Genomic DNA, 16,236 nt, shown 5'->3' with positions numbered 1-16,236 from the left:
GAGCAGCAGCACCGCGACCTGCAGCAGCGCGGAGAGCAGGTGGCTGAGCATGCTGCTGCTGACGGACGAGCTGCCACCTCTGACAGGCCGTGCGCGTCCTTCCCAGCCGACGTCTGCCTGGGCTCTGGCCACAGCAACGGGCCGGGCACACTGATCAACGGCCGCGCTGTCCCCAAAGGCTGTGATGTCACAAGGCTGTGATGTCACAAGGTTGTGATGTCACAAGGCCGTTGCCTGGGACAGGAGCAATGGGTGGCAATGTCGTCACAAAGAACTCGGGCTGCAGGAATGGCAGCCGGGCTCTTCCCGAACATCAAACCGTGCAACTTTGTTGCAGAGCCGAGCCCAGGCTGAACGTCAGGACTTTAGGGCAACATGCCCAGGCTTCATCGGCTTGAACTAATGAACTTCGCAGCCCAGGCTGGGCTTCAAGCTCATTTGAGTGGTCATCCAATGCATGACAAGGCTGGGATGTCTCGACATGTTCCAGGGGCAATATGGAGTAGACAGTTCGGGAAGGCAGCACCTGCCTAGGCCAGCAGCACTGGGCAAATGAGGAGGGCACAATGCGCTCAGGTGCTTAGGAGAAAAGGAGCCTGTCTCCTCCAAACACTTGAGACAGACCCCACCTCTTGGGTGTGATGGCCTAGCCCACGCTCTCCCTGCACTCGCACACAGGCGACTCTTGCAGCACTCCCCTGTCTCCTTTGTGCACACTGGCCTTCCCCAGCGCCACGCTCAGCACAGGCCTCTGCATTGCAGGGCCAAGAGCTGCACTTGGAGGATCCTTGGGGTCCCTTCCAACCGCTCTGTGATTCTTTGATTCCACATCCTCTTGTCCTGGCCCTGGTTCCCTGGGAGCACAGCCCGACCCCCACCTGGCTGCAGCCTCCTGGCACGCAGTTGCCGAGAAGGAGGAGGTCCCCCCTACAAAGTCTCCTCCAGGATGAGCCCCCCAGGCTCTCTCTGCCCCTGCTCATGGGACACACGGTCCAGACCCCTCCCCAGCCCCCTTCCCTTCCCTCAATCTGCTCCAGCCCCTCAATGTCCTTCCCCAATTCAGGGCCCACAGCTGGACACAGCACTCGAGCTGTGGCCTCACCAGTGCCCTGCAAAGGGCCACAAGCACTGCCCTGCTCCTGCTAGCCACACCATTGCTGACACAGGCCAGGGGCCGTTGGCCTTCTTGCCTACCTGGGCACACCTGGCTCAGGTTCACCTGCTGTCCAGCGGCACCCCCTGGGCCTTTCCTGCTGGCAGCCTTTCCACACTCTGCTCCAACCTGCGGCTGCAGGGGCTTCTTGTGGCCCAAGGCCAGCACCCAGCACTTGGCCTCTGCAACCTCCAGCCCCTGCTCTCGGCTCAGCTAGCGTGGCCAGGGCCCTCTGCAGAGATTTCCCACCCTGCGGCACGCCACACACCCACCCCACTTGGTCCCCTCACCCATTTGCTTCTGGAACACTCAAGCCCCTCCTCAACATCATCAAGACAGATATTCCACGGGCCTGGGCCCTGCTGCACTGATCCAGCAGGACAGCACCAGTGCCCAGCACTGCCTGGGCCCGGCCAGGAGCCTCTGGGGAAGGCAGCCCAGAGAGAGAGAGCCTGGGTGAGCCATGGCCTGGGACAGGGGCCTCGTCCCAGGAGGTTTGACTCCGAAGGCTCCGAAGCCCTTGTGCAAAACCATCTCTAGCGATGTCCCACCAAGTCACAGGTAACAGTAAGTAAGCACAGCAAAGTATAGAAAACAGGCACTTTATTGAACTAGACTACTCTTCCCAGCTTCAACTAGCGGCTGAGAAGATTGCTGGGAAGCCTATCCCTAAAAAACCTAAACTTGAACTCTTGAAAAACTTCAACGGAGGCGGGGGGGAGAAAACTTCGGGGAAACCTACATGTCCTAACAACTAAGGGGTTCCTAAGCCTATATAAAAACTGGGGATCCTAAAACTATTGGGCGGGAATGTCCCAGTGCCCAGGCTCGGCACCGGTCATACATTCCCTGCCCTGTCCAGCGAGCCCAGGGTGGAGCTGGAGCTGGAGAATCAGAGGAGAGGCGAGAAGTGGATTCTCCTCCTCTTCCAAGTGCCAGCTGGTCTTCGCCTCTTCCACCTTGGCACTGGCCTCTGCCGGGAGCTCTGGCGCAGGCAGCGCCTCATCAGGGCACGGTTCTCCAGCAGCAGCCGCAGCAGCTTCTCGGAGCAGCCGTGGCCCTGGCAGCTCGGGCATGCAGAGGCCGAGGCGCTCTGGCTCTTCTCCTGCAAGACACAGCACAGGGAGCTCGATGCAAGGGGCAGAAGGGCCTGCCGGAGGCTGCTGAGCCCTGTGGCGCTGCCTTTGGCCTCTCGTGCCAAAGAGAGCCTGGGCCCTGCCTGGGCTGCCCCGGGCACAGGCTGCAGCAAGAAGAGCTCCGGCCGCAGCCTCTGCCGGGGCTCCCTGGGGCTCAGCCTGGGCCCCATTGCTGCCCGGCAATGGCCTCAGCCCCGCTCGGCCTGTGCGCCTTGGCCCGAGGGCTGCCCCAGGGGCCCAGCAGCCTCGGGGCTGCCCAGCTCTGCTCCCCCACGGGGAACCTCAGCCCTCGCCCCACACCCTCCTGGCCCAAGGCCTTGGCCACTCCTGGCCCCCAGCACCGTCCCACCTGCCTGAGCCCCACGCTCACCTCTCCCCAGCATCTCCAGAGCCACTTGCCGAGGACCCAGCTGAGCTTCATGGTCCTCAGCAGCAGGCCCAAAGCCCCGAAGACGAACGGCAGCGCCTCCAGGACCAACCAGATGTCCCTCATTGGCGCCACGTCCTCTGCTTCCGGGGCCTGGGGAAGCAAGTCCCAGCTCCCTGTTTCCACAGCAGCGGGGTGGCTGGAAGGCTCCAGTGGCTGGACCAGGAGCAGCAGCACCGCGACCTGCAGCAGCGCGGAGAGCAGGTGGCTGATCATGGTGCTGCTGACGGACTAGCTGCCACCTCTGACAGGCCGTGCGCGTCCTTCCCAGCCGACGTCTGCCTGGGCTCTGGCCACAGCAACGGGCCGGGCACACTGATCAACGGCCGCGCTGTCCCCAAAGGCTGTGATGTCACAAGGCTGTGATGTCACAAGGTTGTGATGTCACAAGGCCGTTGCCTGGGACAGGAGCAATGGGTGGCAATGTCGTCACAAAGAGCTCGGGCTGCAGGAATGGCAGCCGGGCTCTTCCCGAACATCAAACCGTGCAACTTTGTTGCAGAGCCGAGCCCAGGCTGAACGTCAGGACTTTAGGGCAACATGCCCAGGCTTCATTGGCTTGAACTAATGAACTTCGCAGCCCAGGCTGGGCTTCAAGCTCATTTGAGTGGTCATCCAATGCATGACAAGGCTGGGATGTCTCGACATGTTCCAGGGGCAATATGGAGTAGACAGTTCGGGAAGGCAGCACCTGCCTAGGCCAGCAGCACTGGGCAAATGAGGAGGGCACAATGCGCTCAGGTGCTTAGGAGAAAAGGAGCCTGTCTCCTCCAAACACTTGAGACAGACCCCACCTCTTGGGTGTGATGGCCTAGCCCACGCTCTCTCTGCACTCGCACACAGACGACTCTTGCAGCACTCCCCTGTCTCCTTTGTGCACACTGGCCTTTCCCAGCGCCACGCTCAGCACAGGCCTCTGCATTGCAGGGCCAAGAGCTGCACTTGGAGGATCCTTGGGGTCCCTTCCAACCGCTCTGTGATTCTTTGATTCCACATCCTCTTGTCCTGGCCCTGGTTCCCTGGGAGCACAGCCCGACCCCCACCTGGCTGCAGCCTCCTGGCACGCAGTTGCCGAGAAGGAGGAGGTCCCCCCTACAAAGTCTCCTCCAGGATGAGCCCCCCAGGCTCTCTCTGCCCCTGCTCATGGGACACACGGTCCAGACCCCTCCCCAGCCCCCATCCCTTCCCTCAATCTGCTCCAGCCCCTCAATGTCCTTCCCCAATTCAGGGCCCACAGCTGGACACAGCACTCGAGCTGTGGCCTCACCAGTGCCCTGCAAAGGGCCACAAGCACTGCCCTGCTCCTGCTAGCCACACCATTGCTGACACAGGCCAGGGGCCGTTGGCCTTCTTGCCTACCTGGGCACACCTGGCTCAGGTTCACCTGCTGTCCAGCGGCACCCCCAGGGCCTTTCCTGCTGGCAGCCTTTCCACACTCTGCTCCAACCTGCGGCTGCAGGGGCTTCTTGTGGCCCAAGGCCAGCACCCAGCACTTGGCCTCTGCAACCTCCAGCCCCTGCTCTCGGCCCAGCCAGCGTGGCCAGGGCCCTCTGCAGAGATTTCCCACCCTGCGGCACGCCACACACCCACCCCACTTGGTCCCCTCACCCATTTGCTTCTGGAACACTCAAGCCCCTCCTCAACATCATCAAGACAGATATTCCACGGGCCTGGGCCCTGCTGCACTGATCCAGCAGGACAGCACCAGTGCCCAGCACTGCCTGGGCCCGGCCAGGAGCCTCTGGGGAAGGCAGCCCAGAGAGAGAGAGCCTGGGTGAGCCATGGCCTGGGACAGGGGCCTCGTCCCAGGAGGTTTGACTCCGAAGGCTCCGAAGCCCTTGTGCAAAACCATCTCTAGCGATGTCCCACCAAGTCACAGGTAACAGTAAGTAAGCACAGCAAAGTATAGAAAACAGGCACTTTATTGAACTAGACTACTCTTCCCAGCTTCAACTAGCGGCTGAGAAGATTGCTGGGAAGCCTATCCCTAAAAAACCTAAACTTGAACTCTTGAAAAACTTCAACGGAGGCGGGGGGGAGAAAACTTCGGGGAAACCTACATGTCCTAACAACTAAGGGGTTCCTAAGCCTATATAAAAACTGGGGATCCTAAAACTATTGGGCGGGAATGTCCCAGTGCCCAGGCTCGGCACCGGTCATACATTCCCTGCCCTGTCCAGCGAGCCCAGGGTGGAGCTGGAGCTGGAGAATCAGAGGAGAGGCGAGAAGTGGATTCTCCTCCTCTTCCAAGTGCCAGCTGGTCTTCGCCTCTTCCACCTTGGCACTGGCCTCTGCCGGGAGCTCTGGCGCAGGCAGCGCCTCATCAGGGCACGGTTCTCCAGCAGCAGCCGCAGCAGCTTCTCGGAGCAGCCGTGGCCCTGGCAGCTCGGGCATGCAGAGGCCGAGGCGCTCTGGCTCTTCTCCTGCAAGACACAGCACAGGGAGCTCGATGCAAGGGGCAGAAGGGCCTGCCGGAGGCTGCTGAGCCCTGTGGCGCTGCCATTGGCCTCTCGTGCCAAAGAGAGCCTGGGGCCTGCCTGGGCTGCCCCGGGCACAGGCTGCAGCAAGAAGAGCTCCGGCCGCAGCCTCTGCCGGGGCTCCCTGGGGCGCAGCCTGGGCCCCATTGCTGCCCGGCAATGGCCTCAGCCCCGCTCGGCCTGTGCGCCTTGGCCCGAGGGCTGCCCCAGGGGCCCAGCAGCCTCGGGGCTGCCCAGCTCTGCCCCCCCACGGGGACCCTCAGCCCTCGCCCCACACCCTCCTGGCCCAAGGCCTTGGCCACTCCTGGCCCCCAGCACCGTCCCACCTGCCTGAGCCCCACGCTCACCTCTCCCCAGCATCTCCAGAGCCACGTGCCGAGGACCCAGCTGAGCTTCATGGTCCTCAGCAGCAGGCCCAAAGCCCCGAAGACGAACGGCAGCGCCTCCAGGACCAACCAGATGTCCCTCATTGGCGCCACGTCCTCTTCTTCCGGGGCCTGGGGAAGCAAGTCCCAGCTCCCTGTTTCCACAGCAGCGGGGTGGCTGGAAGGCTCCAGTGGCTGGACCAGGAGCAGCAGCACCGCGACCTGCAGCAGCGCGGAGAGCAGGTGGCTGATCATGGTGCTGCTGACGGACGAGCTGCCACCTCTGACAGGCCGTGCGCGTCCTTCCCAGCCGACGTCTGCCTGGGCTCTGGCCACAGCAACGGGCCAGGCACACTGATCAACGGCCGCGCTGTCCCCAAAGGCTGTGATGTCACAAGGCTGTGATGTCACAAGGTTGTGATGTCACAAGGCCGTTGCCTGGGACAGGAGCAATGGGTGGCAATGTCGTCACAAAGAACTCGGGCTGCAGGAATGGCAGCCGGGCTCTTCCCGAACATCAAACCGTGCAACTTTGTTGCAGAGCCGAGCCCAGGCTGAACGTCAGGACTTTAGGGCAACATGCCCAGGCTTCATCGGCTTGAACTAATGAACCTCGCAGCCCAGGCTGGGCTTCAAGCTCATTTGAGTGGTCATCCAATGCATGACAAGGCTGGGATGTCTCGACATGTTCCAGGGGCAATATGGAGTAGACAGTTCGGGAAGGCAGCACCTGCCTAGGCCATCAGCACTGGGCAAATGAGGAGGGCACAATGCGCTCAGGTGCTTAGGAGAAAAGGAGCCTGTCTCCTCCAAACACTTGAGACAGACCCCACCTCTTGGGTGTGATGGCCTAGCCCACGCTCTCCCTGCACTCGCACACAGGCGAATCTTGCAGCACTCCCCTGTCTCCTTTGTGCACACTGGCCTTTCCCAGCGCCACGCTCAGCACAGGCCTCTGCATTGCAGGGCCAAGAGCTGCACTTGGAGGATCCTTTGGGTCCCTTCCAACCGCTCTGTGATTCTTTGATTCCACATCCTCTTGTCCTGGCCCTGGTTCCCTGGGAGCACAGCCCGACCCCCACCTGGCTGCAGCCTCCTGGCACGCAGTTGCCGAGAAGGAGGAGGTCCCCCCTACTAAGTCTCCTCCAGGATGAGCCCCCCAGGCTCTCTCTGCCCCTGCTCATGGGACACACGGTCCAGACCCCTCCCCAGCCCCCTTCCCTTCCCTCAATCTGCTCCAGCCCCTCAATGTCCTTCCCCAATTCAGGGCCCACAGCTGGACACAGCACTCGAGCTGTGGCCTCACCAGTGCCCTGCAAAGGGCCACAAGCACTGCCCTGCTCCTGCTAGCCACACCATTGCTGACACAGGCCAGGGGCCGTTGGCCTTCTTGCCTACCTGGGCACACCTGGCTCAGGTTCACCTGCTGTCCAGCGGCACCCCCAGGGCCTTTCCTGCTGGCAGCCTTTCCACACTCTGCTCCAACCTGCGGCTGCAGGGGCTTCTTGTGGACCAAGGCCAGCACCCAGCACTTGGCCTCTGCAACCTCCAGCCCCTGCTCTCGGCCCAGCCAGCGTGGCCAGGGCCCTCTGCAGAGATTTCCCACCCTGCGGCACGCCACACACCCACCCCACTTGGTCCCCACACCCATTTGCTTCTGGAACACTCAAGCCCCTCCTCAACATCATCAAGACAGATATTCCACGGGCCTGGGCCCTGCTGCACTGATCCAGCAGGACAGCAGCAGTGCCCAGCACTGCCTGGGCCCGGCCAGGAGCCTCCGGGGAAGGCAGCCCAGAGAGAGAGAGCCTGGGTGAGCCATGGCCTGGGACAGGGGCCTCGTCCCAGGAGGTTTGACTCCGAAGGCTCCGAAGCCCTTGTGCAAAACCATCTCTAGCGATGTCCCACCAAGTCACAGGTAACAGTAAGTAAGCACAGCAAAGTATAGAAAACAGGCACTTTATTGAACTAGACTACTCTTCCCAGCTTCAACTAGCGGCTGAGAAGATTGCTGGGAAGCCTATCCCTAAAAAACCTAAACTTGAACTCTTGAAAAACTTCAACGGAGGCGGGGGGGAGAAAACTTCGGGGAAACCTACATGTCCTAACAACTAAGGGGTTCCTAAGCCTACATAAAAACTGGGGATCCTAAAACTATTGGGCGGGAATGTCCCAGTGCCCAGGCTCGGCACCAGTCATACATTCCCTGCCCTGTCCAGCGAGCCCAGGGTGGAGCTGGAGCTGGAGAATCAGAGGAGAGGCGAGAAGTGGATTCTCCTCCTCTTCCAAGTGCCAGCTGGTCTTCGCCTCTTCCACCTTGGCACTGGCCTCTGCCGGGAGCTCTGGCGCAGGCAGCGCCTCATCAGGGCACGGTTCTCCAGCAGCAGCCGCAGCAGCTTCTTGGAGCAGCCGTGGCCCTGGCAGCTCGGGCATGCAGAGGCCGAGGCGCTCTGGCTCTTCTCCTGCAAGACACAGCACAGGGAGCTCGATGCAAGGGGCAGAAGGGCCTGCCGGAGGCTGCTGAGCCCTGTGGCGCTGCCTTTGGCCTCTCGTGCCAAAGAGAGCCTGGGGCCTGGCTGGGCTGCCCCGGGCACAGGCTGCAGCAAGAAGAGCTCCGGCCGCAGCCTCTGCCGGGGCTCCCTGGGGCTCAGCCTGGGCCCCATTGCTGCCCGGCAATGGCCTCAGCCCCGCTCGGCCTGGGCGCCTTGGCCCGAGGGCTGCCCCAGGGGCCCAGCAGCCTCGGGGCTGCCCAGCTCTGCTCCCCCACGGGGACCCTCAGCCCTCGCCCCACACCCTCCTGGCCCAAGGCCTTGGCCACTCCTGGCCCCCAGCACCGTCCCACCTGCCTGAGCCCCACGCTCAGCTCTCCCCAGCATCTCCAGAGCCACTTGCCGAGGACCCAGCTGAGCTTCATGGTCCTCAGCAGCAGGCCCAAAGCCCCGAAGACGAACGGCAGCGCCTCCAGGACCAACCAGATGTCCCTCATTGGCGCCTCGTCCTCTTCTTCCGGGGCCTGGGGAAGCAAGTCCCAGCTCCCTGTTTCCACAGCAGCGGGGTGGCTGGAAGGCTCCAGTGGCTGGACCAGGAGCAGCAGCACCGCGACCTGCAGCAGCGCGGAGAGCAGGTGGCTGATCATGGTGCTGCTGACGGACGAGCTGCCACCTCTGACAGGCCGTGCGCGTCCTTCCCAGCCGACGTCTGCCTGGGCTCTGGCCACAGCAACGGGCCGGGCACACTGATCAACGGCCGCGCTGTCCCCAAAGGCTGTGATGTCACAAGGCTGTGATGTCACAAGGTTGTGTTGTCACAAGGCCGTTGCCTGGGACAGGAGCAATGGGTGGCAATGTCGTCACAAAGAACTCGGGCTGCAGGAATGGCAGCCGGGCTCTTCCCGAACATCAAACCGTGCAACTTTGTTGCAGAGCCGAGCCCAGGCTGAACGTCAGGACTTTAGGGCAACATGCCCAGGCGTCATCGGCTTGAACTAATGAACTTCGCAGCCCAGGCTGGGCTTCAAGCTCATTTGAGTGGTCATCCAATGCATGACAAGGCTGGGATGTCTCGACATGTTCCAGGGGCAATATGGAGTAGACAGTTCGGGAAGGCAGCACCTGCCTAGGCCAGCAGCACTGGGCAAATGAGGAGGGCACAATGCGCTCAGGTGCTTAGGAGAAAAGGAGCCTGTCTCCTCCAAACACTTGAGACAGACCCCACCTCTTGGGTGTGATGGCCTAGCCCACGCTCTCCCTGCACTCGCACACAGGCGACTCTTGCAGCACTCCCCTGTCTCCTTTGTGCACACTGGCCTTTCCCAGCGCCACGCTCAGCACAGGCCTCTGCATTGCAGGGCCAAGAGCTGCACTTGGGAGGATCCTTGGGGTCCCTTCCACCGCTCTGTGATTCTTTGATTCCACATCCTCTTGTCCTGGCCCTGGTTCCCTGGGAGCACAGCCCGACTCCCCACCTGGCTGCAGCTCTGGCACGTAGTTGCCGAGAAGGAGGAGTTCCCCCTACAAAGCCTCCAGGATGAGCCCTCCCCCAGGCCTTCTCTCTCTGCCCCTGCTCATGGGACACACGGTCCAGACCCTCCCCAGCCCCTCCCCTCAATCTGCTCCAGCCCCTCAATGTCCTTCCCCAATTCAGGGCCCACAGCTGGACACAGCACTCGAGCTGTGGCCTCACCAGTGCCCTGCAAAGGGCCACAAGCACTGCCCTGCTCCTGCTAGCCACACCATTGCTGACACAGGCCAGGGGCCGTTGGCCTTCTTGCCTACCTGGGCACACCTGGCTCAGGTTCACCTGCTGTCCAGCGGCACCCCCAGGGCCTTTCCTGCTGGCAGCCTTTCCACACTCTGCTCCAACCTGCGGCTGCAGGGGCTTCTTGTGGCCCAAGGCCAGCACCCAGCACTTGGCCTCTGCAACCTCCAGCCCCTGCTCTCGGCCCAGCCAGCGTGGCCAGGGCCCTCTGCAGAGATTTCCCACCCTGAGGCACGCCACACACCCACCCCACTTGGTCCCCTCACCCATTTGCTTCTGGAACACTCAAGCCCCTCCTCAACATCATCAAGACAGATATTCCACGGGCCTGGGCCCTGCTGCACTGATCCAGCAGGACAGCACCAGTGCCCAGCACTGCCTGGGCCCGGCCAGGAGCCTCTGGGGAAGGCAGCCCAGAGAGAGAGAGCCTGGGTGAGCCATGGCCTGGGACAGGGGCCTCGTCCCAGGAGGTTTGACTCCGAAGGCTCCGAAGCCCTTGTGCAAAACCATCTCTAGCGATGTCCCACCAAGTCACAGGTAACAGTAAGTAAGCACAGCAAAGTATAGAAAACAGGCACTTTATTGAACTAGACTACTCTTCCCAGCTTCAACTAGCGGCTGAGAAGATTGCTGGGAAGCCTATCCCTAAAAAACCTAAACTTGAACTCTTGAAAAACTTCAACGGAGGCGGGGGGGAGAAAACTTCGGGGAAACCTACATGTCCTAACAACTAAGGGGTTCCTAAGCCTATATAAAAACTGGGGATCCTAAAACTATTGGGCGGGAATGTCCCAGTGCCCAGGCTCGGCACCGGTCATACATTCCCTGCCCTGTCCAGCGAGCCCAGGGTGGAGCTGGAGCTGGAGAATCAGAGGAGAGGCGAGAAGTGGATTCTCCTCCTCTTCCAAGTGCCAGCTGGTCTTCGCCTCTTCCACCTTGGCACTGGCCTCTGCCGGGAGCTCTGGCGCAGGCAGCGCCTCATCAGGGCACGGTTCTCCAGCAGCAGCCGCAGCAGCTTCTCGGAGCAGCCGTGGCCCTGGCCGCTCGGGCATGCAGAGGCCGAGGCGCTCTGGCTCTTCTCCTGCAAGACACAGCACAGGGAGCTCGATGCAAGGGGCAGAAGGGCCTGCCGGAGGCTGCTGAGCCCTGTGGCGCTGCCTTTGGCCTCTCGTGCCAAAGAGAGCCTGGGGCCTGCCTGGGCTGCCCCGGGCACAGGCTGCAGCAAGAAGAGCTCCGGCCGCAGCCTCTGCCGGGGCTCCCTGGGGCTCAGCCTGGGCCCCATTGCTGCCCGGCAATGGCCTCAGCCCCGCTCGGCCTGTGCGCCTTGGCCCGAGGGCTGCCCCAGGGGCCCAGCAGCCTCGGGGCTGCCCAGCTCTGCTCCCCCACGGGGACCCTCAGCCCTCGCCACACACCCTCCTGGCCCAAGGCCTTGGCCACTCCTGGCCCCCAGCACCGTCCCACCTGCCTGAGCCCCACGCTCACCTCTCCCCCGCATCTCCAGAGCCACTTGCCGAGGACCCAGCTGAGCTTCATGGTCCTCAGCAGCAGGCCCAAAGCCCCGAAGACGAACGGCAGTGCCTCCAGGACCAACCAGATGTCCCTCATTGGCGCCACGTCCTCTTCTTCCGGGGCCTGGGGAAGCAAGTCCCAGCTCCCTGTTTCCACAGCAGCGGGGTGGCTGGAAGGCTCCAGTGGCTGGACCAGGAGCAGCAGCACCGCGACCTGCAGCAGCGCGGAGAGCAGGTGGCTGATCATGGTGCTGCTGACGGACGAGCTGCCACCTCTGACAGGCCGTGCGTGTCCTTCCCAGCCGACGTCTGCCTGGGCTCTGGCCACAGCAACGGGCCGGGCACACTGATCAACGGCCGCGCTGTCCCCAAAGGCTGTGATGTCACAAGGCTGTGATGTCACAAGGTTGTGATGTCACAAGGCCGTTGCCTGGGACAGGAGCAATGGGTGGCAATGTCGTCACAAAGAACTCGGGCTGCAGGAATGGCAGCCGGGCTCTTCCCGAACATCAAACCGTGCAACTTTGTTGCAGAGCCGAGCCCAGGCTGAACGTCAGGACTTTAGGGCAACATGCCCAGGCTTCATCGGCTTGAACTAATGAACTTCGCAGCCCAGGCTGGGCTTCAAGCTCATTTGAGTGGTCATCCAATGCATGACAAGGCTGGGATGTCTCGACATGTTCCAGGGGCAATATGGAGTAGACAGTTCGGGAAGGCAGCACCTGCCTAGGCCAGCAGCACTGGGCAAATGAGGAGGGCACAATGCGCTCAGGTGCTTAGGAGAAAAGGAGCCTGTCTCCTCCAAACACTTGAGACAGACCCCACCTCTTGGGTGTGATGGCCTAGCCCACGCTCTCCCTGCACTCGCACACAGGCGACTCTTGCAGCACTCCCCTGTCTCCTTTGTGCACACTGGCCTTTCCCAGCGCCACGCTCAGCACAGGCCTCTGCATTGCAGGGCCAAGAGCTGCACTTGGAGGATCCTTGGGGTCCCTTCCAACCGCTCTGTGATTCTTTGATTCCACATCCTCTTGTCCTGGCCCTGGTTCCCTGGGAGCACAGCCCGACCCCCACCTGGCTGCAGCCTCCTGGCACGCAGTTGCCGAGAAGGAGGAGGTCCCCCCTACAAAGTCTCCTCCAGGATGAGCCCCCCAGGCTCTCTCTGCCCCTGCTCATGGGACACACGGTCCAGACCCCTCCCCAGCCCCCTTCCCTTCCCTCAATCTGCTCCAGCCCCTCAATGTCCTTCCCCAATTCAGGGCCCACAGCTGGACACAGCACTCGAGCTGTGGCCTCACCAGTGCCCTGCAAAGGGCCACAAGCACTGCCCTGCTCCTGCTAGCCACACCATTGCTGACACAGGCCAGGGGCCGTTGGCCTTCTTGCCTACCTGGGCACACCTGGCTCAGGTTCACCTGCTGTCCAGCGGCACCCCCAGGGCCTTTCCTGCTGGCAGCCTTTCCACACGCTGCTCCAACCTGCGGCTGCAGGGGCTTCTTGTGGCCCAAGGCCAGCACCCAGCACTTGGCCTCTGCAACCTCCAGCCCCTGCTCTCGGCCCAGCCAGCGTGGCCAGGGCCCTCTGCAGAGATTTCCCACCCTGAGGCACGCCACACACCCACCCCACTTGGTCCCCTCACCCATTTGCTTCTGGAACACTCAAGCCCCTCCTCAACATCATCAAGACAGATATTCCACGGGCCTGGGCCCTGCTGCACTGATCCAGCAGGACAGCACCAGTGCCCAGCACTGCCTGGGCCCGGCCAGGAGCCTCTGGGGAAGGCAGCCCAGAGAGAGAGAGCCTGGGTGAGCCATGGCCTGGGACAGGGGCCTCGTCCCAGGAGGTTTGACTCTGAAGGCTCCGAAGCCCTTGTGCAAAACCATCCGTCGCGGTGCCCCCCCGGCTCATAGGTAACCTGAAGCAAACACAGCAAAGTACAGAAAACAGGAACTTTATTGAACTAGACTAGTCTTCCCAGCTTCAACTAGCGGCTGAGAACGTTGCTGGGAAGCCTATCCCTAAAAAACCTAAACGGGAACTCTTGAAAAATCTTCAACTGGGGGTGGAGAAATCTTCGGGGAAACCTATTCTACTAACAACTAAGGGGTTCCTAAGCCTATATAAAAACAGGGGGGGCCTAAAACTATTGGGCGGGAACATCCCAGTGCCCAGGCTCGGCACTGGTCATACGTTCCCTGCCCTGTTCAGCGAGCCCAGAGTGGAGCTGGAGCTGGAGACTCAGAGGAGAGGCGAGAAGTGGATTCTTCTCCTCTTCCAAGTGCCAGGTGGTCTTCGCCTCTTCCTTCTCGGCACTGGCCTCTGCCGGGAGCTCTGGCGCAGGCAGCGCCTCATCAGGGCACGGTTCTGCAGCAGCAGCCGCAGCAGCTTCTTGGAGCAGCCGTGGCCCTGGCAGCTCGCGCGTGCAGAGGCCGAGGCGCTCTGGCTCTTGTCCTGCAAGACACAGCACAGTGAGCTCGATGCAAGGGGCAGAAGGGCCTGCCGGAGGCTGCTGAGCCCTGTGGCGCTGCCTTTGGCCTCTCGTGCCAAAGAGAGCCTGGGGCCTGCCTGGGCTGCCCCGGGCACAGGCTGCAGCAAGAAGAGCTCCGGCCGCAGCCTCTGCCGGGGCTCCCTGGGGCTCAGCCTGGGCCCCATTGCTGCCCGGCAATGGCCTCAGCCCCGCTCGGCCTGTGCGCCTTGGCCCGAGGGCTGCCCCAGGGGCCCAGCAGCCTCGGGGCTGCCCAGCTCTGCTCCCCCACGGGGACCCTCAGCCCTCGCCCCACACCCTCCTGGCCCAAGGCCTTGGCCACTCCTGGCCCCCAGCACCGTCCCACCTGCCTGAGCCCCACGCTCACCTCTCCCCAGCATCTCCAGAGCCACTTGCCGAGGACCCAGCTGAGCTTCATGGTCCTCAGCAGCAGGCCCAAAGCCCCGAAGACGAACGGCAGCGCCTCCAGGACCAACCAGATGTCCCTCATTGACGCCACGTCCTCTTCTTCCGGGGCCTGGGGAAGCAAGTCCCAGCTCCCTGTTTCCACAGCAGCGGGGTGGCTGGAAGGCTCCAGTGGCTGGACCAGGAGCAGCAGCACCGCGACCTGCAGCAGCGCGGAGAGCAGATGGCTGATCATGGTGCTGCTGACGGACGAGCTGCCACCTCTGACAGGCCGTGCGCGTCCTTCCCAGCCGACGTCTGCCTGGGCTCTGGCCACAGCAACGGGCCGGGCACACTGATCAACGGCCGCGCTGTCCCCAAAGGCTGTGATGTCACAAGGCTGTGATGTCACAAGGTTGTGATGTCACAAGGCCGTTGCCTGGGACAGGAGCAATGGGTGGCAATGTCGTCACAAAGAACTCGGGCTGCAGGAATGGCAGCCGGGCTCTTCCCGAACATCAAACCGTGCAACTTTGTTGCAGAGCCGAGCCCAGGCTGAACGTCAGGACTTTAGGGCAACATGCCCAGGCTTCATCGGCTTGAACTAACGAACTTCGCAGCCCAGGCTGGGCTTCAAGCTCATTTGAGTGGTCATCCAATGCATGACAAGGCTGGGATGTCTCGACATGTTCCAGGGGCAATATGGAGTAGACAGTTCGGTAAGGCAGCACCTGCCTAGGCCAGCAGCACTGGGCAAATGAGGAGGGCACAATGCGCTCAGGTGCTTAGGAGAAAAGGAGCCTGTCTCCTCCAAACACTTGAGACAGCCCCCACCTCTTGGGTGTGATGGCCTAGCCCACGCTCTCCCTGCACTCGCACACAGGCGACTCTTGCAGCACTCCCCTGTCTCCTTTGTGCACACTGGCCTTTCCCAGCGCCACGCTCAGCACAGGCCTCTGCATTGCAGGGCCAAGAGCTGCCCTTGGAGGATCCTTGGGGTCCCTTCCAACCGCTCTGTGATTCTTTGATTCCACATCCTCTTGTCCTGGCCCTGGTTCCCTGGGAGCACAGCCCGACCCCCACCTGGCTGCAGCCTCCTGGCACGCAGTTGCCGAGAAGGAGGAGGTCCCCCCTACAAAGTCTCCTCCAGGATGAGCCCCCCAGGCTCTCTCTGCCCCTGCTCATGGGACACACGGTCCAGACCCCTCCCCAGCCCCCTTCCCTTCCCTCAATCTGCTCCAGCCCCTCAATGTCCTTCCCCAATTCAGGGCCCACAGCTGGACCCAGCACTCGAGCTGTGGCCTCACCAGTGCCCTGCAAAGGGCCACAAGCACTGCCCTGCTCCTGCTAGCCACACCATTGCTGACACAGGCCAGGGGCCGTTGGCCTTCTTGCCTACCTGGGCACACCTGGCTCAGGTTCAACTGCTGTCCAGCGGCACCCCCAGGGCCTTTCCTGCTGGCAGCCTTTCCACACTCTGCTCCAACCTGCGGCTGCAGGGGCTTCTTGTGGCCCAAGGCCAGCACCCAGCACTTGGCCTCTGCAACCTCCAGCCCCTGCTCTCGGCCCAGCCAGCGTGGCCAGGGCCCTCTGCAGAGATTTCCCACCCTGCGGCACGCCACACACCCACCCCACTTGGTCCCCTCACCCATTTGCTTCTGGAACACTCAAGCCCCTCCTCAACATCATCAAGACAGATATTCCACGGGCCTGGGCCCTGCTGCACTGATCCAGCAGGACAGCACCAGTGCCCAGCACTGCCTGGGCCCGGCCAGGAGCCTCTGGGGAAGGCAGCCCAGAGAGAGAGAGAGCCTGGGTGAGCCATGGCCTGGGACAGGGGCCTCGTCCCAGGAGGTTTGACTCCGAAGGCTCCGAAGCCCTTGTGCAAAACCATCTCTAGCGATGTCCCACCAAGTCACAGGTAACAGTAAGTAAGCACAGCAAAGTATAGAAAACAGGCACTTTATTGAACTAGACTACTCTTCCCAGCTTCAACTAGCGGCTGAGAAGATTGCTGGGAAGCCTATCCCTAAAAAACCTAAAC

This window comes from Lichenostomus cassidix, chromosome 14 (assembly GCF_008360975.1).
Source record: "Lichenostomus cassidix isolate B80296 chromosome 14, HeHo_3.0, whole genome shotgun sequence".
Taxonomy (NCBI): domain Eukaryota; kingdom Metazoa; phylum Chordata; class Aves; order Passeriformes; family Meliphagidae; genus Lichenostomus; species Lichenostomus cassidix.
The sequence above is the reverse complement of the archived record's forward strand: the minus strand, read 5'-3'. Positions refer to the sequence as shown.